This window comes from Anas acuta, chromosome 3 (assembly GCF_963932015.1).
Source record: "Anas acuta chromosome 3, bAnaAcu1.1, whole genome shotgun sequence".
NCBI classification, from domain to species: Eukaryota; Metazoa; Chordata; class Aves; order Anseriformes; family Anatidae; genus Anas; species Anas acuta.
This window is the reverse complement of record NC_088981.1, coordinates 31144896-31160649: the sequence shown is the minus strand read 5'-3', so window position 1 is coordinate 31160649 and position 15754 is coordinate 31144896. Positions and strand designations below refer to the sequence as shown.

At 36.7% G+C, this 15754-nt stretch overlaps 1 protein-coding gene and 1 long non-coding RNA gene across 4 annotated transcripts in view; one reads left to right on the top strand and one right to left on the bottom strand.

The window, feature by feature from the left end:
* CRIM1 (cysteine rich transmembrane BMP regulator 1) overlaps window positions 1–15754 on the bottom strand; it is a 180295-nt gene that overhangs the window by 119487 nt on the left and 45054 nt on the right. The gene's annotated exons all lie outside the window — the stretch shown is intronic.
* Window positions 1975–4111, top strand: LOC137853722 (uncharacterized). The gene is made up of 2 exons (XR_011094681.1): window positions 1975–2917; window positions 3131–4111. It is a non-coding gene; the product is annotated as an uncharacterized lncRNA (long non-coding RNA).

Here is a 15754-nt window from a genome sequence, read left to right as displayed (position 1 = left end):
TGTGTATTAAGCATTACTCACGGGGACAAAGCATACGATGGACTCCTCTGCTTTTGTCCATAGAAGGACGTACAGGAGGAAAATAATCCAAACCAAGTTTTGCTATTTTGTATGGTGCTGTTACAAAACATGCAAAAGTTACTGGAACAGTAAAGAGCCCAGGACACTATTTTATTGAGTAATTGAAGAGACTGTTAAAACTCTGCACGCAGTTAGAATCAACCACAAAATTGGTGCTACCAACAAAATTTACTATCAGAAATGCAACAACTTAGCTTGGGAGAAGGCTAACATGGTGGGGAAAGGGATAAAGTCAAGAAGGATATCATGCTGTGTAAACAGGTTTATTCACTGGTGCAGTCCAAACAAAAATCCTTGCTTAATGCTATAAGATGTACACAGAAAAGAGTGAACACTCCAGTGCAGATCTTGGACAGAGAACAGGGACAGACCACAGCAGGGGACAGTACAATGGGGACAGCAACCTGGCACGACCAGTTGCTCTCTTATGCACCCCAACAATCTCAAGCTTGACATAGTCAACATCCTGGTCCTCAGCGGCATCTCAACAAGCCAAGAGGGCTTTGGCTACCTGTCTGCTATCATTCCCTGCAACAGGACTGGCTGCTGTCACAGCAGGTGAAGCACACACGACAGACTGCCACGCAAATTTATGCATCTCATCCCACTTGTCACACATAGGCTGCAAGCATCCCACTGCGCTCAAAAACTTCTGCATAAAAGGTAACTCAAACAACATGTTCAGTCTCCAGACTGTGAGTGAAAGTGACAGTGAAAAACATTTTCAAGATATATTTGTGAGAAATGTGTAATATTTAGCTTCATGCTGCAAAGATTTTACTGCAGAGTAAAGGGACAAAACTATGTAGTGCCATTCCAAAAAATCTTCACATTATACACTTAAGGTGGAGAGGGCTTCTTTCCTGGACATGAAATAGCTAAATTATGTGGATGTGGTATTTGTGCATTGATCGTGTCAGTTATAGCAGACAGGCATTTTTCCCTTCAAATCTTGCGTCCATCTAATGTTTAATTCAGCTACCCAGAATCAATAGTAATGTAGCTGAATTACATTATTATTATCAAGGTTTCCTTTAACTGATTTGGTAGGTATCATGCAATGCTTAAGATCTACAAAACAGACTTAGATGCTACATCTAAATGCATCTACTTTCAGCTGGTATCTATTGTCAAATTAACAAAAGGTCTCTGCCTTAATAATAGACCAAGTACAGAGAGGAACAAGTTGTAAACATCAACAAAACAACTGATGAAAAGGATGACAAAAAATCACTTGAATACAGATAACATTTAATTTCTTGCTCAAGACACATACAACAAGCACACAAATGTTAAAATATTAATCAGAGGGAGAGCGTCACCACTCAGAAAATAACATCAGTTACTGTTAAACCAAAACAATGCTACTGCTATCTGCAGAAATTATTAAAAAACAAAACATTAAAAAGAAAGACACAAGCATCTCTTATATCTTAAGATATCCTTTACTGATATCTCCAGTATCTGTTATGATTTACGACTTTAGATGTTATGAGAAACCATTTTTTTAAACCTACTGTATTTTCTAAAATATTAACATGACAGCTATATATTTAACAATGGATGATACAGCAGTCTAAACAGCGCTTGTTCAACACATTTCTCTTGAAGGATTTTTCATGTCAAAACTAAGTACAAAGCTAAAGTAAATTATAATAAGATGTAATGTAACAGAAGGTCAGGATAGAGATAGTGAGGAAGAAACATCAGGCACGAGAAGCTTCAACAAATTGAGGAATAAATTTCAAAACTTTTCAAAGGAATTAAAACTTGATGTAAGAAAAACTCCAAATTACCATAAAGCTAATATTTGTAAACAATAACATTTGTTTTTAATCTGAATTTAACATAACTTTACCTGCATTGCCCTGAGAAAGAATTCATAACTCTAGTTAAACCAACCACAGACTTATCTGTAACGTGCAATATTAACATGTTCCCAACAACTGAGTAATATCTGATCATGCAGAAGTGCAGATTTTAATAAGTAAAGTACTCCTACGAATACTAGGAGACTAAATCTTTGTATAAAGTAAAACAAAATTCTTATAACATGCAGAAACCCTGGAAGCATTCTCCACCTCAAAATATGTTTACTTCAGAAACCTTCACTTGTTCTATTGGAACAGTAATGGTCCTTTTACCACCACTTTCTGCAGACTTTCATTTAGTCATCTTTTCAGTCTCCACAAATTACCACTGGTGCTAGACACATGGGCATGCCGTCTCCACAAACTTAAGGACTCACTGATGGTTTTAACAGTAACAAGATTACTGTTGCTAAATCATGAGTGTATGACTCTCTCAGACTCTCATTTAGTACTAGCCACTACTACACAGATTTTGAACTGCATTGATCTATTTTAAAGATGGTGTTATGTAAATCCTAAATGGTGTTATTAACAAGCCAAATAACACCTGTTGTAACAGTGAGATTCAATATCACCATTTTAGGAAAGAGAAAAATTGTTTATTTGAAAAGTTTCAACCAACAAGAAAAGCTTGATGACCAATGATTAATTACCATGTTGAATTTCTTCAGAAAGAAGATAAGAATCACACAGAAACTGGGCTTAAAAAGGTTAGAACTAAATGTAGTGTTTCCAACCTGTGATTTTCTTTTGCCTAACTTCACCTCCAAAAACGTTCAAGTTATGGGAGTCCTACATACTGTAAAAGATCTTATTTATTTTTTTTTAAGAAAAAAAAAATAAGGTTTTGTTTGTTCTTCCCTCTCCCACTCTTAAGTAGCAGTCCTGCTGTAGCTTTCCACCAGTTTCTACTAACAAAGCTGAATGTCATCTGAGACAGATTCTCCAAAAAAAGAGGAAACAAAGTAAGTACAAGAATACATTCAAGCTACAATCTACTACAGTCTTTTAGGTCTATGACCAAGATGGAAGGATGGAACCACAGAGACTGAAAGACACATGAGAATGGTAGCTTCTTTCTCAGTGCAAGGACAAGAAAGCAGTTAATGGATTAACCAGGAGATGCAGAAAGGTCTGATAGCCACATAACTGGGGGGGCTAATTCAGTTTTTTTCCAGATGAAAACGTATGTCAAAGGACCACTACTGCACCTGTAAACTGGGCTGAAATACAAACGTTGTTGCACACCATACTGTTGGAGCTTGAAGGGAATTCATGTGCTTCCTGAGAAGAACAGAAGAGGAGGAGAGGCACTACTGTCCCAGCCTCTTTCCCAATGCCCTTTACTCACCCTCAGAACTGCTGAGGCTGCTCCTCCCCCAAGGAATCCATCTGGGACATCAGCAGCAGAGTGGGAGAAGTCCCACTGTGCAATCAGGAAAGTGGAAAGGGGAGACCACCTACAAACAAAATGGAACAAAAAGTAAAATTAAAGGAAGCTGAAAACACTCAAAGTCACCAGATCCTAAATCCTAAGAAATAGCTTGAAACTTTAAAGGAAATTAAATTATTTTTCCCAAGCTTGGAAACTGTCATCTAGTTTGTTTTTAATAAAATGGATGATTCTACCCCAAAGAAATGCCTGGAAATTTTCCAACTATAAACCATTGAATAAAGAATTTAGTTTAAATTTGAACCAATCTCACGAACAACAGACAAATGAACTAGAAGACGTTGTAAGAAAGCCACACCCAATAAGTTAATACTTTATGAACTAACGTTTCCATATACATGTCAATCTACAGCAAAGCAATGATATCTATGGAATTACTCATGCCTTCTAGGCTTTTCAAAATAAAAATACAGATGCTACAAAAAAATTCTGGAAAAAGATGGGACTTGGGGGGAAAAGCAAGTGACATTTATTTACATGAAAACTTTCCTCCGTTTTCCAAGCTCCAATATGTCAGAAAAAAAATTATAGTCTTACACTGCAAAACAAAGTGACATCCATTATGTCATACTATCACAATCTGGGTCTTGAGAAATATCAACAGAAAGACAAAGATGCATGAAATTACCAGTTTAAGTTCTATGGTAAGGAACATTGGAATTTGGTTGCAACATTTGGCTTAAAAGAAAAACAAAACAAAACAAAACAAACAAACAAAAAAAAAACTCAACTACTAATCTTTTTTGTCTGTGTTACAGTATAAACCTTCAGTAGATCAATTACCGATGTCTACTGTTAATTAAATAAGCGTACAAAGTGAGTATATTTTCCTCAACACACACACACAAAAAAGGCAGCTGGATAGCAACATCTCAATCAAATTCTATATTATGCATTGGGAAACATTAGAAGAAAAATGTTTTACTCACATTTCACAATCAATCTCATCATAGATATTTAAAATAATTAATCATGTTGAAGAGAGATGAGTTATTTAAATGCTGCAGTCATAAAACAGATAAGTTGTCATATTTATAGCGCTATTTAGAATTAACACAAAGGCATTTTTTGCATGAATAGTTCCTGCAATTTCAGAATCCTAGGAATGCAATTTCAGTTATAAGACCAATTAATCTGAAATTACTTAATTGTCTCTCTGATCCAACAAACAGGCAGTTGTAAAATACAAAAGAAATGGGAGGCAAAAAAAGGGAATTTGTAACTACTACTTCTAATCCACTTCAGAAGAACAACTATTCTTATAAAGTGACAATTATCACTGTAAGACAAAAAGCAAAACATCTGCAAGCACAGGCCACTCTAGCTGGTGTGCTTCTCAGGCGCCTGGGTATGGTCCATAAAAGATGTACATGTATTTTCATCATAAAAGGTGAACGTGAAACACTGTTAATAGCAAGAAGCACCTTAGATTCAGATTTGAATATCAATAGTCTCCTTTCAATTTTTCTGGAGCAGAAGGTTTATCTGTTTCTTCTGTTTTAAGGTATACACAGTAATTTTTCCTTATGTACAAAAAATACATATATGTTCTTTAGGAAAAAAATTTAGGTCTTTTTCTCCACTACAATTTATTAGATTTATTTTGATTTAGCACAGGACACTGCAGAGATAATTTTTCCCCATTTACTTGATTTTTCTCATTTCCTCATATTTTGTCTCAGTGTATTGAATCCTTTTCACCTGGAGAAGCTTTTCCCCCATCCATCAATGTTATGTGCATCTGCTTCATACTCTCAAAACCAGTGTACTCTACACACTTGCCTATTACAGGTTCCCTACCTTTTTGGTAGGCCTGCAAAGTCCATCTAAGTTACTTTCTTTTGCAAATGGGAACAGTGCATTATTCACTTTTTTTTTTTTTTTTTTTTTAAGAAGCAGTGGTATATTCCATTCAAAACAAAGTCTTAAAACAGTCTATTTTCTACTGCTTCCACCCAATCGCTAGTTCTACAAGCCCACTCAGCATACTTCAACTCATGATTTCAGGCACATTTCAGATATATATGTTTGTGGTTTTCTTTGAAACCCAACCACAAGCGTCATAGATATTTCCCAGAGTTTTAAAACAAAAAGTACATTGTGTTGGAGGACTATATAGAAAAAAAACAATACAACAACAACAAAAGCAAGATAGCATCAAGTCTCTGATTTGGTCATGATTTCTAATGATGAAATGTAATTAACACTGTTTACCCATTTCCCTTTGAAATCATATTTTCATTGCTTATAACTGAACAGCTGAGCCCTTTAACCTGGAATTCTCTGCATTTCATCCTTAGTTTTCACTATTAAGGAGAAAAAACACCATGTTTCAGCAATATCAGCTTGGATTTCTTCAAGGGAATTAAGGAAGAAAAGTAATACTGGCATTTGTCACCAGGGTTGAAAGCAAGCTGATGTTTTTTTTATTCTGGTTTCCCAAGATTATATCATCTGCCAGTACCTCTACTTAAGAACTTTTTAACTTGTTTTCAATCTCAGTCATATAAGGATAGTTTGAAATATAGAAAAAAAGCTCAAAAAAGTGAGGTGTAAGGAGGAAGGCATGGTAGAGACAGTATCAGATTATTGCCATTAACCTGACAGATTGAAAAGCAGTGTGCTTTTTATTTTTTATTAAAAAAAATATTCAATACTGTTTTGCCTTTTTAAAATAGTTAGCAGACAATTGTTATATGCATAACTGTTGATTACATATGGGGCATCTTTCTTTGCCTAGTGCAGGTACCACAAAAACTGCAGAAAGAGAAGTGTAATGATGAGCAGTAACTAGAAAGGGGACTTGCAAAATTTTACCACTTAGATGCATTCAACTTCAGGCATTCAGCTGAAGCATCTGACCTATGAACCCAATTTCTCTATGCTGACATAATGCAATGGACAGGCCTGAATATACGCAAAGGCAGTTCAAATCTTTACTGGCCTGGATCACCATCCCCAGCCCATCCCCAGCCTCCCCTCCTCCTCCCCTATTCACTGCAATGCAGAGTCCAGACTTTTGACAACTCGAAAAGGGGCAGAGTGTAACAAAATTCCACCTACCATAAGCTGATCTGATCCAAATCATCAAGTAAAATCTCCAGCCCTTTCAAAGAGCAGGAGTACCACTGTATTTAACTATATATAGCAGTACTCTGTTACAGTATAAAATGAGAGGTAGGTCTTTCTGTCGGAAAAGAAGGAGACGTAGGAAAATAGAATGAGGTGTAAAGAGAGAACACTCCAGAAAGATTAAAGATTAACCTGTTGCTTAGATTTTCAATATCATGAGTAATTTCTATACCAAGTCCATGTTTATATGCTAATAACTACACTAAGACTGAGAGTTAGCTGAAGTGTTGCTAAACACTGTACATAAACTGTGCTACGAAAATAGTCACGTTTTAAGCAGGCTAGAAGTAGGAAGAAAGAATATAGCCAAAACTATTATTTCTGAACTTTGCAGTGCTGTGATTGGGAAGAATACGGAATAAGGTAAAAGTTGCAGCATTAAGAGACATTGGTGGAGGGGTGGGGAGGTTAATCTGAATGAACAGTTCGAAGTCAGGGGTGAGAGGAGCTGAAGCCATTCAGCCAGCAGAGGGAAGAAACTCTCCAGACTGGAAGCACCTGGAGTTAATTGTCAGATGGTTTAAACAGTTCCTACTCCTGGTTTGAAGGGTCAGCTTTGAGCTCTTTATGGCTCTTCTACAAAGCTGCTTTTTGAAGCCCTCTTGCTTCAGGGACAGAAGCTCAAGTGCCCTCATTAAATGAAGCAGCAGCTTTGTCAGTCTCCAAACACACTATAGCACAGACAAGTGGCAAATGATTACTCATTTATATACACTAAAGTTATACTGTGAACAGCAAATGAAAGAAGTGAGCACAACACAATTTGCACACATTCTTAAGTGAGACTTTAGGGAGGCCAGTTAGAAAATGGCTTATTTTGTCCTGTTGAAGCAAACTAGTGGGACATGAAAAACATTAAAACAAAAACAACAACAACAAAACACTGTATTTTTGTGAGATATACTTAGCTTTCAATTAGCTCCATGAGTTAAGGGATTAAGCACTTCATGGGGCAATGGAGATCACTCTGGAAATACTTTACATAGTATCTTTCATCTTTTTACATTTAAAACTGCTATCATGATATTAAGAGAAAATTAAGGCTTAGTCTACTGTGCAACTCAGGATTCTCAGTGTCAAAATGATAAACTCTGTAGCATTTTCAGTGAACCAGAAAAACACCAAAAGATTGCTGAGGCAAACCAGGACACTCATGGAAGTCAGTGGGGAAAGAAGTACAAAACCCCAAAAGCAGGGAGGAAAAAAGCAAACAAACAAAAATACCCTCTTGCCTTAATTCCATATTTGTTTGCCAAACAAATACATAAGAATGACATTTGCTCAACTTTTTTCCTCCCGAAAATGTAAATATATGCAGAGATTAATATCAACAGCTTTAATCGGTATTTTCAAGTATTTTGTTTTAATAATAAAACTTTAACTACTGCATTTCTTAAAACAGCACTTCATGGCCACTTTGGTTCTGAACCAAGCCAAGGGTGTCTCAATCAGACTTTAAAATGAAAACCTTACTAGTATGAATGGGGAATATATGTTAATGAATGTTGCATATGAACTGAGAGACATCACCACTACTTTCTTCCAAACTGAAATGATAGAAGTGGAAAAATCCAGCCACACTGTAAGGTTTATTTCTCTTCTTCCTGGTGGAGACTAGAGGATGAAAGATTGCAATACCCATTAAAAATATATGAAAACTCTTTTGGAATATTGCAACTTTCCTCCAAAACTGTGATATGGTAGTATTGCTATTAAAACTTTATGCAGAATATATTACTAACTTTTATATAACAGAGTACTTCCAATTTAATGGAAACATACTAAGAAAATAAAAGAATAAAAGAAGAAATTCAAACATTTGATCATTACTATCACAATTTCTGAATTGGATGCTATTTCTATCAGTCCACAATTCTTTGAAAGAAGCAAAACCCTTGAGGCTTTATTTTAGAAGTCATACTGACAGCAACGATTAGTCTTTATGTTCAAAGGAGAGAACAGCATGATCCAGGCAGTGCCTTCCTGTCTTACATGCCATTATGACCACACCCTGGAAGATTTCTCCTACAGTAAACACTACATCTTTTTCAGCCAAGCAACAGATATTACACATCATCCTTATCGAAGATCTATACAGAAGTTCACTATTGTTGTGGAAGAAGGCATAAAAACCTGTATTTGATTGCAAGCAGGCTTTTTTTTTTTTTTTAAATAAAGGAAATTAACTTTTTTTTTTTCCCCATAAAACAAAGTCAACAATTGTCTGTCTAAGGCAGGGGTGTGCACTGCTGAAGTATTACCATATGAGCAGAAGTTTTGTTTGCAGCACACAACTCGCTTACTGACAAGCTGTGCTACTTTGCTTAAATCAGGAAAACAGAAATGCACAAGCTCCAATTACAAACCTTAAGGACTGAAACCCCAGAACTTTATCTAAGTATTACATGCATATAATAATATACAGAGAGCCTTCTCTTTTCTAGGCTTAACAGTCTGGAAATCTGGCCTCTCAGCTTTTCCCTACCTTGGAGAGTCAGCAGCCTGCTAGGCTTTGTGGCACTGATCACCACTCTCCGTGCCTGGCCCTTCAGCCAGTTTTCCACCCCCCTCACTGTCTGTCCATCTGTAACACTTCTTCATTCGCTTCTCTCTAAGGATCTTATTGGAGACAGCACCAAGAGCGTTACTGAAGTCAAAACAGATAATACCTACTGCTCTCTGCTCATCTTCTGAACCTGTCATTTCATCATAGAAGGTTATCAACTTGGTCAAGCATGATTCCCCTTGGTGAATCCGTGCTGACTAGTCCTGATGACTTTCTTGTACTTTGCAATGTAGCTCACGTACATTATTCCAGCCTTTTACACTCTATTCAAATAAACTTTCAAATACTTCATGCATGTGCATCACTGAACTATTTTAATACCAAGAGGAAGAATTGGTATTATACAATCTGACCTGTACAGAACAAAAAAATACCATGCAGCATTTGTCTCCAATTAATATTTTTTCTAGAAAGATACTCAAATATTGAGTAATTTGATACTCAAATATTTGAAAAAAATAGTAAGATACTCAATATTAGAATAATACTGAAGTATTTGAGTATTTTCTGTGAGTGGCAGAAAAACTACAGCTTAACCAACCTTATCATTAATGAGATTTTTTTTTTTCCCTGAGCTTTAGCTTGCAGGTTCTAGATCTGTTACATCTTGATATTACAAATCCATGTGCCATATTTGATCTTAACTTCCCTGAAACATACTCGCGTTTCCCAGTTGGAAAGCAAAACTGAGAAAGGCCACAGTACTGAAGAAAGCTATGGATATACAGCAAGTCCAAAAAAAGAAAAGTCAAACAAAATGGAATGCATGTTAAGTAAAAACACTTAAGAAAATGAGGCTTAGATATGGTACTCTGAAAAAGCAATCTATGCCTCAAGCTGATCTGTAATTAGCCACTGGTTATCAATCAAGTAGTAAACATTCAAGCAGCATATCTATCATCCAGATACATTAGTTCTGTCCTACCATAACCATAATCTAAAGAAAATTCGAGAAAGTGAAGGTGATGGTTGAACAGCAAGGCTGAAGGACAAACGGAGCTTTTAGACTCTCTCTTCCAAAATTAAGTTCAACAGTCGTCCTCAGATTACTGGACTGTCTCACACTGTCATTATCTAGACACTTATTAAGCTCCTCACAAGACACCAAACACAAATCTTGAGAATACTAATGTCCAATGGTAGTCTCCATGACAGTCAACTTTTTGCTGATTCTTTGTACTTAGATATCTGATGGCATCCATCATTTACTTTCTGTGTAAGTTGGACTGAAAGGTATTTTTGTTTTGCATTTGTATAACCATTAACACAACTTAATCCACTCAGCCAAGCACACCTTATGATTTCCCTCTAAAAACAAAGAAAACCGCTCTATATTACTAATCACATTGATCAATCTAATTAACTGCTGCACTTGATTACTGCAACTCACAACAAAGAGTAAATATCTATTTTAATACATAATATAGAGGAAACAAAATGAAAGCTATTCATGAGCATGTGATTGCAGTATAAGACTATGTTGATGATGTATTGAATTTTGGAAGATAACATTTTTATGATTCATGCCTAGCTAAATTTCAATAAAAATTGAGCTGTCAACCCACAGCAATTGCAAGCGTGCATTTTGATACAGTCTGATGACAGGAGGGAGACCAGAATGGCTGGCCGTGAAAGTGAAAGGAAAACCTCAGTGGAAGACAGTGGCAAGTCGTGGTGGTGGTGTCTCATGTTTAATTGCCAGAAGAAAAATTCAAGTTTTGGCCAAAGAGGATGATTTCTTATGAGAGAAAAACTTCCTCCAGAAATTAAATATTTGGAATGCGCAGCCATTACTAAGCTTCACAGAAAAGTCACAATGCAAAATCCTAAGTTTTAAATACTTGATTTTGAGATTTAATTTTGTTTTTCCCTTGCTGTGTTGTCTTTACCAGCTGCACCACTCTGCATTAGCTCCACTCCTCTGCCACTGTTTGAGCTGTACCAGCACTGAGAACAGCAGCTGATGACAGTCTCAAGCCAGACTTCCTCTGGTTCACCACAAAGTAACTACCCTGTGGTGAACCGTAAGTTAAAGTGCCGTGGGGCTACCACAGTAATGAAAGACAGACCGCTGGTTGCTGGGGAGTTTTCCTGCCAATTTCCCAGATGGACACATCATAGGAAAGGCAGAGACAACACCACAGATTAGCCTGTCAAGTGCTCACTAAGACAGCTACGCTCTTACAGTACCCACATTAGATAATTCAGAGCACACGAGGGTGTCCCCATAGCAATGTGCTGTACTCATGGGCATATTGCTAGCACTCACGGCTGAGCATGTTGTTCTTAAGCTAGGAATGCACTGGTATGGCTGAGTAGTCATGAGAAAGGTTGCCAATCTACTTTGTCCAGACTTTTGAACTCTTTCAGGTAAAGTCTTAAAAATGAAGGGAAAAGCGCTCCTTTCCCTGGAACCAGCTAAACATACCGAACCAGGGAAACTGCTGTATGGCCAGGAAGACATGGCAGGCAGTCAGACACAGAAAGTCAGGATTCTGATGCACAGGAGACCCCTGAGAAAGCAGAGAACAGGTCAACAGACAAGCCACAGATGTGAGAAAGATGACAGAATTTTCTGAGGCTCTAAGAATTTTCTGGGGATTTGGCAATATTTGCTCTGACTGAGGAAAACTGAAAACTGCCCAGCTGGAAAGCAAAACTGAGAAAGACCACTCTGCAAAGACAGAATCAGTTTTGATTTTAAACCAGTAACCTTGGTAAATCACTAAGCAGGTGTGAGATTCTATAATACACAAGCTGACTTACCTAGGTTAGTATTTTATATTCTTATGTAACCTACCTTGAAAAGAGAAACAGGTATTTAGGGACACACAGTGTACCATGGAGCATGACACTTCATCAATAGGATCTGAATCAGCAAAGCCATCACAGCATGTACAAAAAAGATCTTTGGAATAATTTCCACATTTTGGAAAGAAAAGCAAATACATATTTTGGTGTTATATGAAAGAAATTCTTTATCTAGCACACTAGTTTCATTTATACGCTCAGAAAAAGCATGAGTTTGAAAGCTTATCTTGGTCTTTGAATAAATTCTGAATTTTAATTCAAAGTTTCTGTTGCAAAGAACAAGAAAGAGTGCTATGGTTTAAGGTGTGTACATTTAAATATTTTCACTGGTTATTGCATCTTGCTATTAATCTTTTCAATGGAGTTTCACTGGCTAAAATTATATAGATCATTTTAAACTTACGGGTCAGATTGAACGGCATCTTTTTACAAATGACATGAACTTGCTGCTGTTTGGAAATGCTGTAGCCCCAAAGTACCCTGAATTCTACCTACTAAAATTACTTGTTAGATAAAAAGTAATATTTAAGCCTCTTGAAACAAACACTCCAAGGGTTAGAGCTTTTAGAATTCCCACTAATGTATTAATTCCCCTTTTCTACAAAAATATCCAGAAAACAGATGCCTCTCTTCCAGTAGTTTCTATTTCAGAGTTAAATCTGCTATCGCTAGTACCACATTCTCCATACATTTGAACTGTATGTAGCTCAAGGTGAAAGCTGACGTAATTATCAAAATAATCAAAAGCATTTTCTCTACTTCTTCTTGGCTCATCTTCTCAGAATAATTCCACTTAAATGAAAATATTTCTCCTTTCATTCCTGAATATTTTTCTAAAAAATTCAGAGAATAAAAATTGGAGTATGATTTAAAGATGACAAAATACCAATTAAACTCTGAAGAACTCCTACTAAGAAATAACTAAGAAGTGAGAATTTATAATTATCAAACAACATTGCTACCCGAAAAAAAAAATAAAAAAAAAATTAAGGAGACAGTGAAAATAAAGTGCCAAATTTCCCTTAACAATGTGTTTCCCGGGACATTCTTTCATTGTAAGTCACTGCTGGATCAAGACTATGTTACAGCCTGAGTCAGAGTTTTAAGAGATATGAACTGTTCTTTTTCATCCCAAAAATATGACTGATACCTAAAATTGAACACAGCCATTTTAAAAAAAAACAACAAGAAAGACATGGGGTTCTGAAATCTGCATATGCTTATCTGCACACAGAAATCACTACAAGAGATACTGATTATAAAAAGGAGTGAAATGAAGTTTCAACAATTGTGTTACCAGACCTAAAATTCCCATTCATGAAATTTCAACAGGGGCACAAGTTATACATTTGAAGTAGAAAGAACTAGTAAAGGAAGGAAGGTGGAAAAGGTGATGATTCTCCTCACAGCTTCAGGGAAGATTTCTTATTCCTGCTTCAGTATATGCAGTATACACTATTTTAGTAGCTCATCAAATGACCTAATTATATTCTTGCAGCTGTGTCCCAATAGACTTTCATCCATTATATTGTTCATTACTGTGGTTATTAACCATATATTAGCCATCAGCATGTTCGTTTTTTTTTTTTTTTCCTTTTTCTTCCAATAATTATTTCAATTTTCTTCTTCTCTTTTGCACCTACCTAAAGTATAAACAGTATGGACAAAAAAATTCAGGGGAGAGTGTCTTACACATTTCTAGTTTCTCTGGATACATATAAGATACTTCTTGCAGTAATTCAATTCATTATCTTTGCTTTAATATATATACTTATTACCACTTCCACAGCATTGACAAACAATACAAAAACCTACTCTATCAATATGAAGCAATATCCCAATATACATCTGCTCTTATTTATAATATAGATTTTATAGCATTTAATATTGCCCTTCATTATACTTACGCTGCTGTCCAAAGTTTGTATGTATATTCCAGCTTCAGATGCATCTGAAATGCTGCTTTTGTTACCCACTTAAAATGCACTTACAAACTCCTCAAGTGTTTCTCAAGTACAAGGTGAATTGATAACTATATAAAAACATTTCGGTTAGGGAACAAACTTCATATTCTTGTCACTCATTCTTTCCTATTTTGCTTAATATTAGCCAATGAATAAACTACCTATACAACTCCCACCAATTACTTAATACAGTATGAAAGGTGTGACATTGTAATAAATTATGGCCAACAAAACAATGAGGAGGCTATCAATACATCAATAAGTCAATGAAGATTTAAAGGGCTGAGTAGCTAAGAAGCACAAAATCCTTTTTTGGGCATACAGTTAAGGTGGGAAATCTCCATGGGAGAAGCTTCAAAAAGACACTTCTGATCAGGACCTCCTGCAAAGTTACTGACTGTAGGAAAGACGGCTCTGGCCAGCAGTGGTTATTGGCCTCAGAACCAGACACAAGAAAACATTCTTGCTTGACTTTGTTGTGTACGGCACATGTTCTGTACCAAACACTTAATATTAAAACTCCTGAGTGTTGAAATTTACTAGGAAAGTATGAAGATAGAGTTATAGACAATCATTATCATGATCTTGTAGATTTTTCATAGCCATGCTAGAATAAAATTGATGTCTCCTCAGCAAAAAAATAAATTAACAAACAAACACCCACACACCAATTCAAAATAGCAGTGTTATTAGGGAATAACCCCCAATTTCTCATCATCTGGACTTCAGGCTTTACATAAAAACTTCATCAAATGCTGGTTTTCTAAAAGTTTCTGTAATTCAACTATTGTTTTTCCCCATACACCTTCATCAAGGAAAGATTGTAACACTTAATACCTTGGGAACAAGGGCAGACAATGATGCTTTTCATTGAGTTTGTCATGCCAAATTTTGGAAAAACCCTCTTTCCTGATTCCTTTGTACCTGAAAAATAATTAATTTAAATGCTGCTATTTCTTAAAATCTGTTTTCCTTGTAAAAAGGTTCGAGGTTTTCTTAGTCTGCAGAGTATACCATATATAATACAGAGCATTCAATATACAATAGCCCAAATCTGTGAACAGCTAAAATAAACCCAACCTTTCCCAGACGCTTCCTGAATGAGAAATTCCTCACTGCGAATTCAAAATATAGTGTATATGAGTGGAGTTCAGCTACTCTGGAGAAATACAGAGACATTGCCCAGGCACATGGGGATGAAATTCAGAAAGCAAAGCTTGGCAGGATTTGAAAATGATGACTGAAACTGGAGGGAAGAGCTCTCTTTCAGAAGAATCCCTACAGGCTGGAGAGATGGGCTGACAAGTTCAGTGAACGCAACAGCACTGCTGCAGGGATGAAACAACTCTGTGCAGGCTGGGGCTAAGTGCGTAGAAAGCAGCTTTGCACAAAATAACTTGGTGGGTCCTGTTGGATGACTTGCATGTGAGTCAGGAGGGTAGCCTTTTGGCAACACAGGCTACCACGTAGTAGCCTGAAGAAAATGTTTATTCCATTTGGACAAACAGCTTGGGGATCTGCACTACAAGGTACTGACACATTGGAGCAACTCCTAAAGATCCACCAAGATGAACTGGGCCTGAAGCACATGGATTGCAGTGAGAAGCCAACTGAAGTGGTGTTTTTCAGCCTGCAGAAGGAAGCCGAAGCAGATCTCACTGCTGACTTCAGGTGCCTGATGAGCAGCTGCAAAGAAGGGAGCACCAGACTCATCTGAGAGGTGCCCACTGGAAGGGTGAGGGCAGTGGGGTCGCGAACTGCAGTGTGGGACATCCCGGTTGGATCAAAGGAATGCATTCTTCATAGGAAGGGTGGTCAAATACTGGATCCGGCTGCCTGGAAAGCTGCCTGGAACTATTACACTTTAAAATGTATT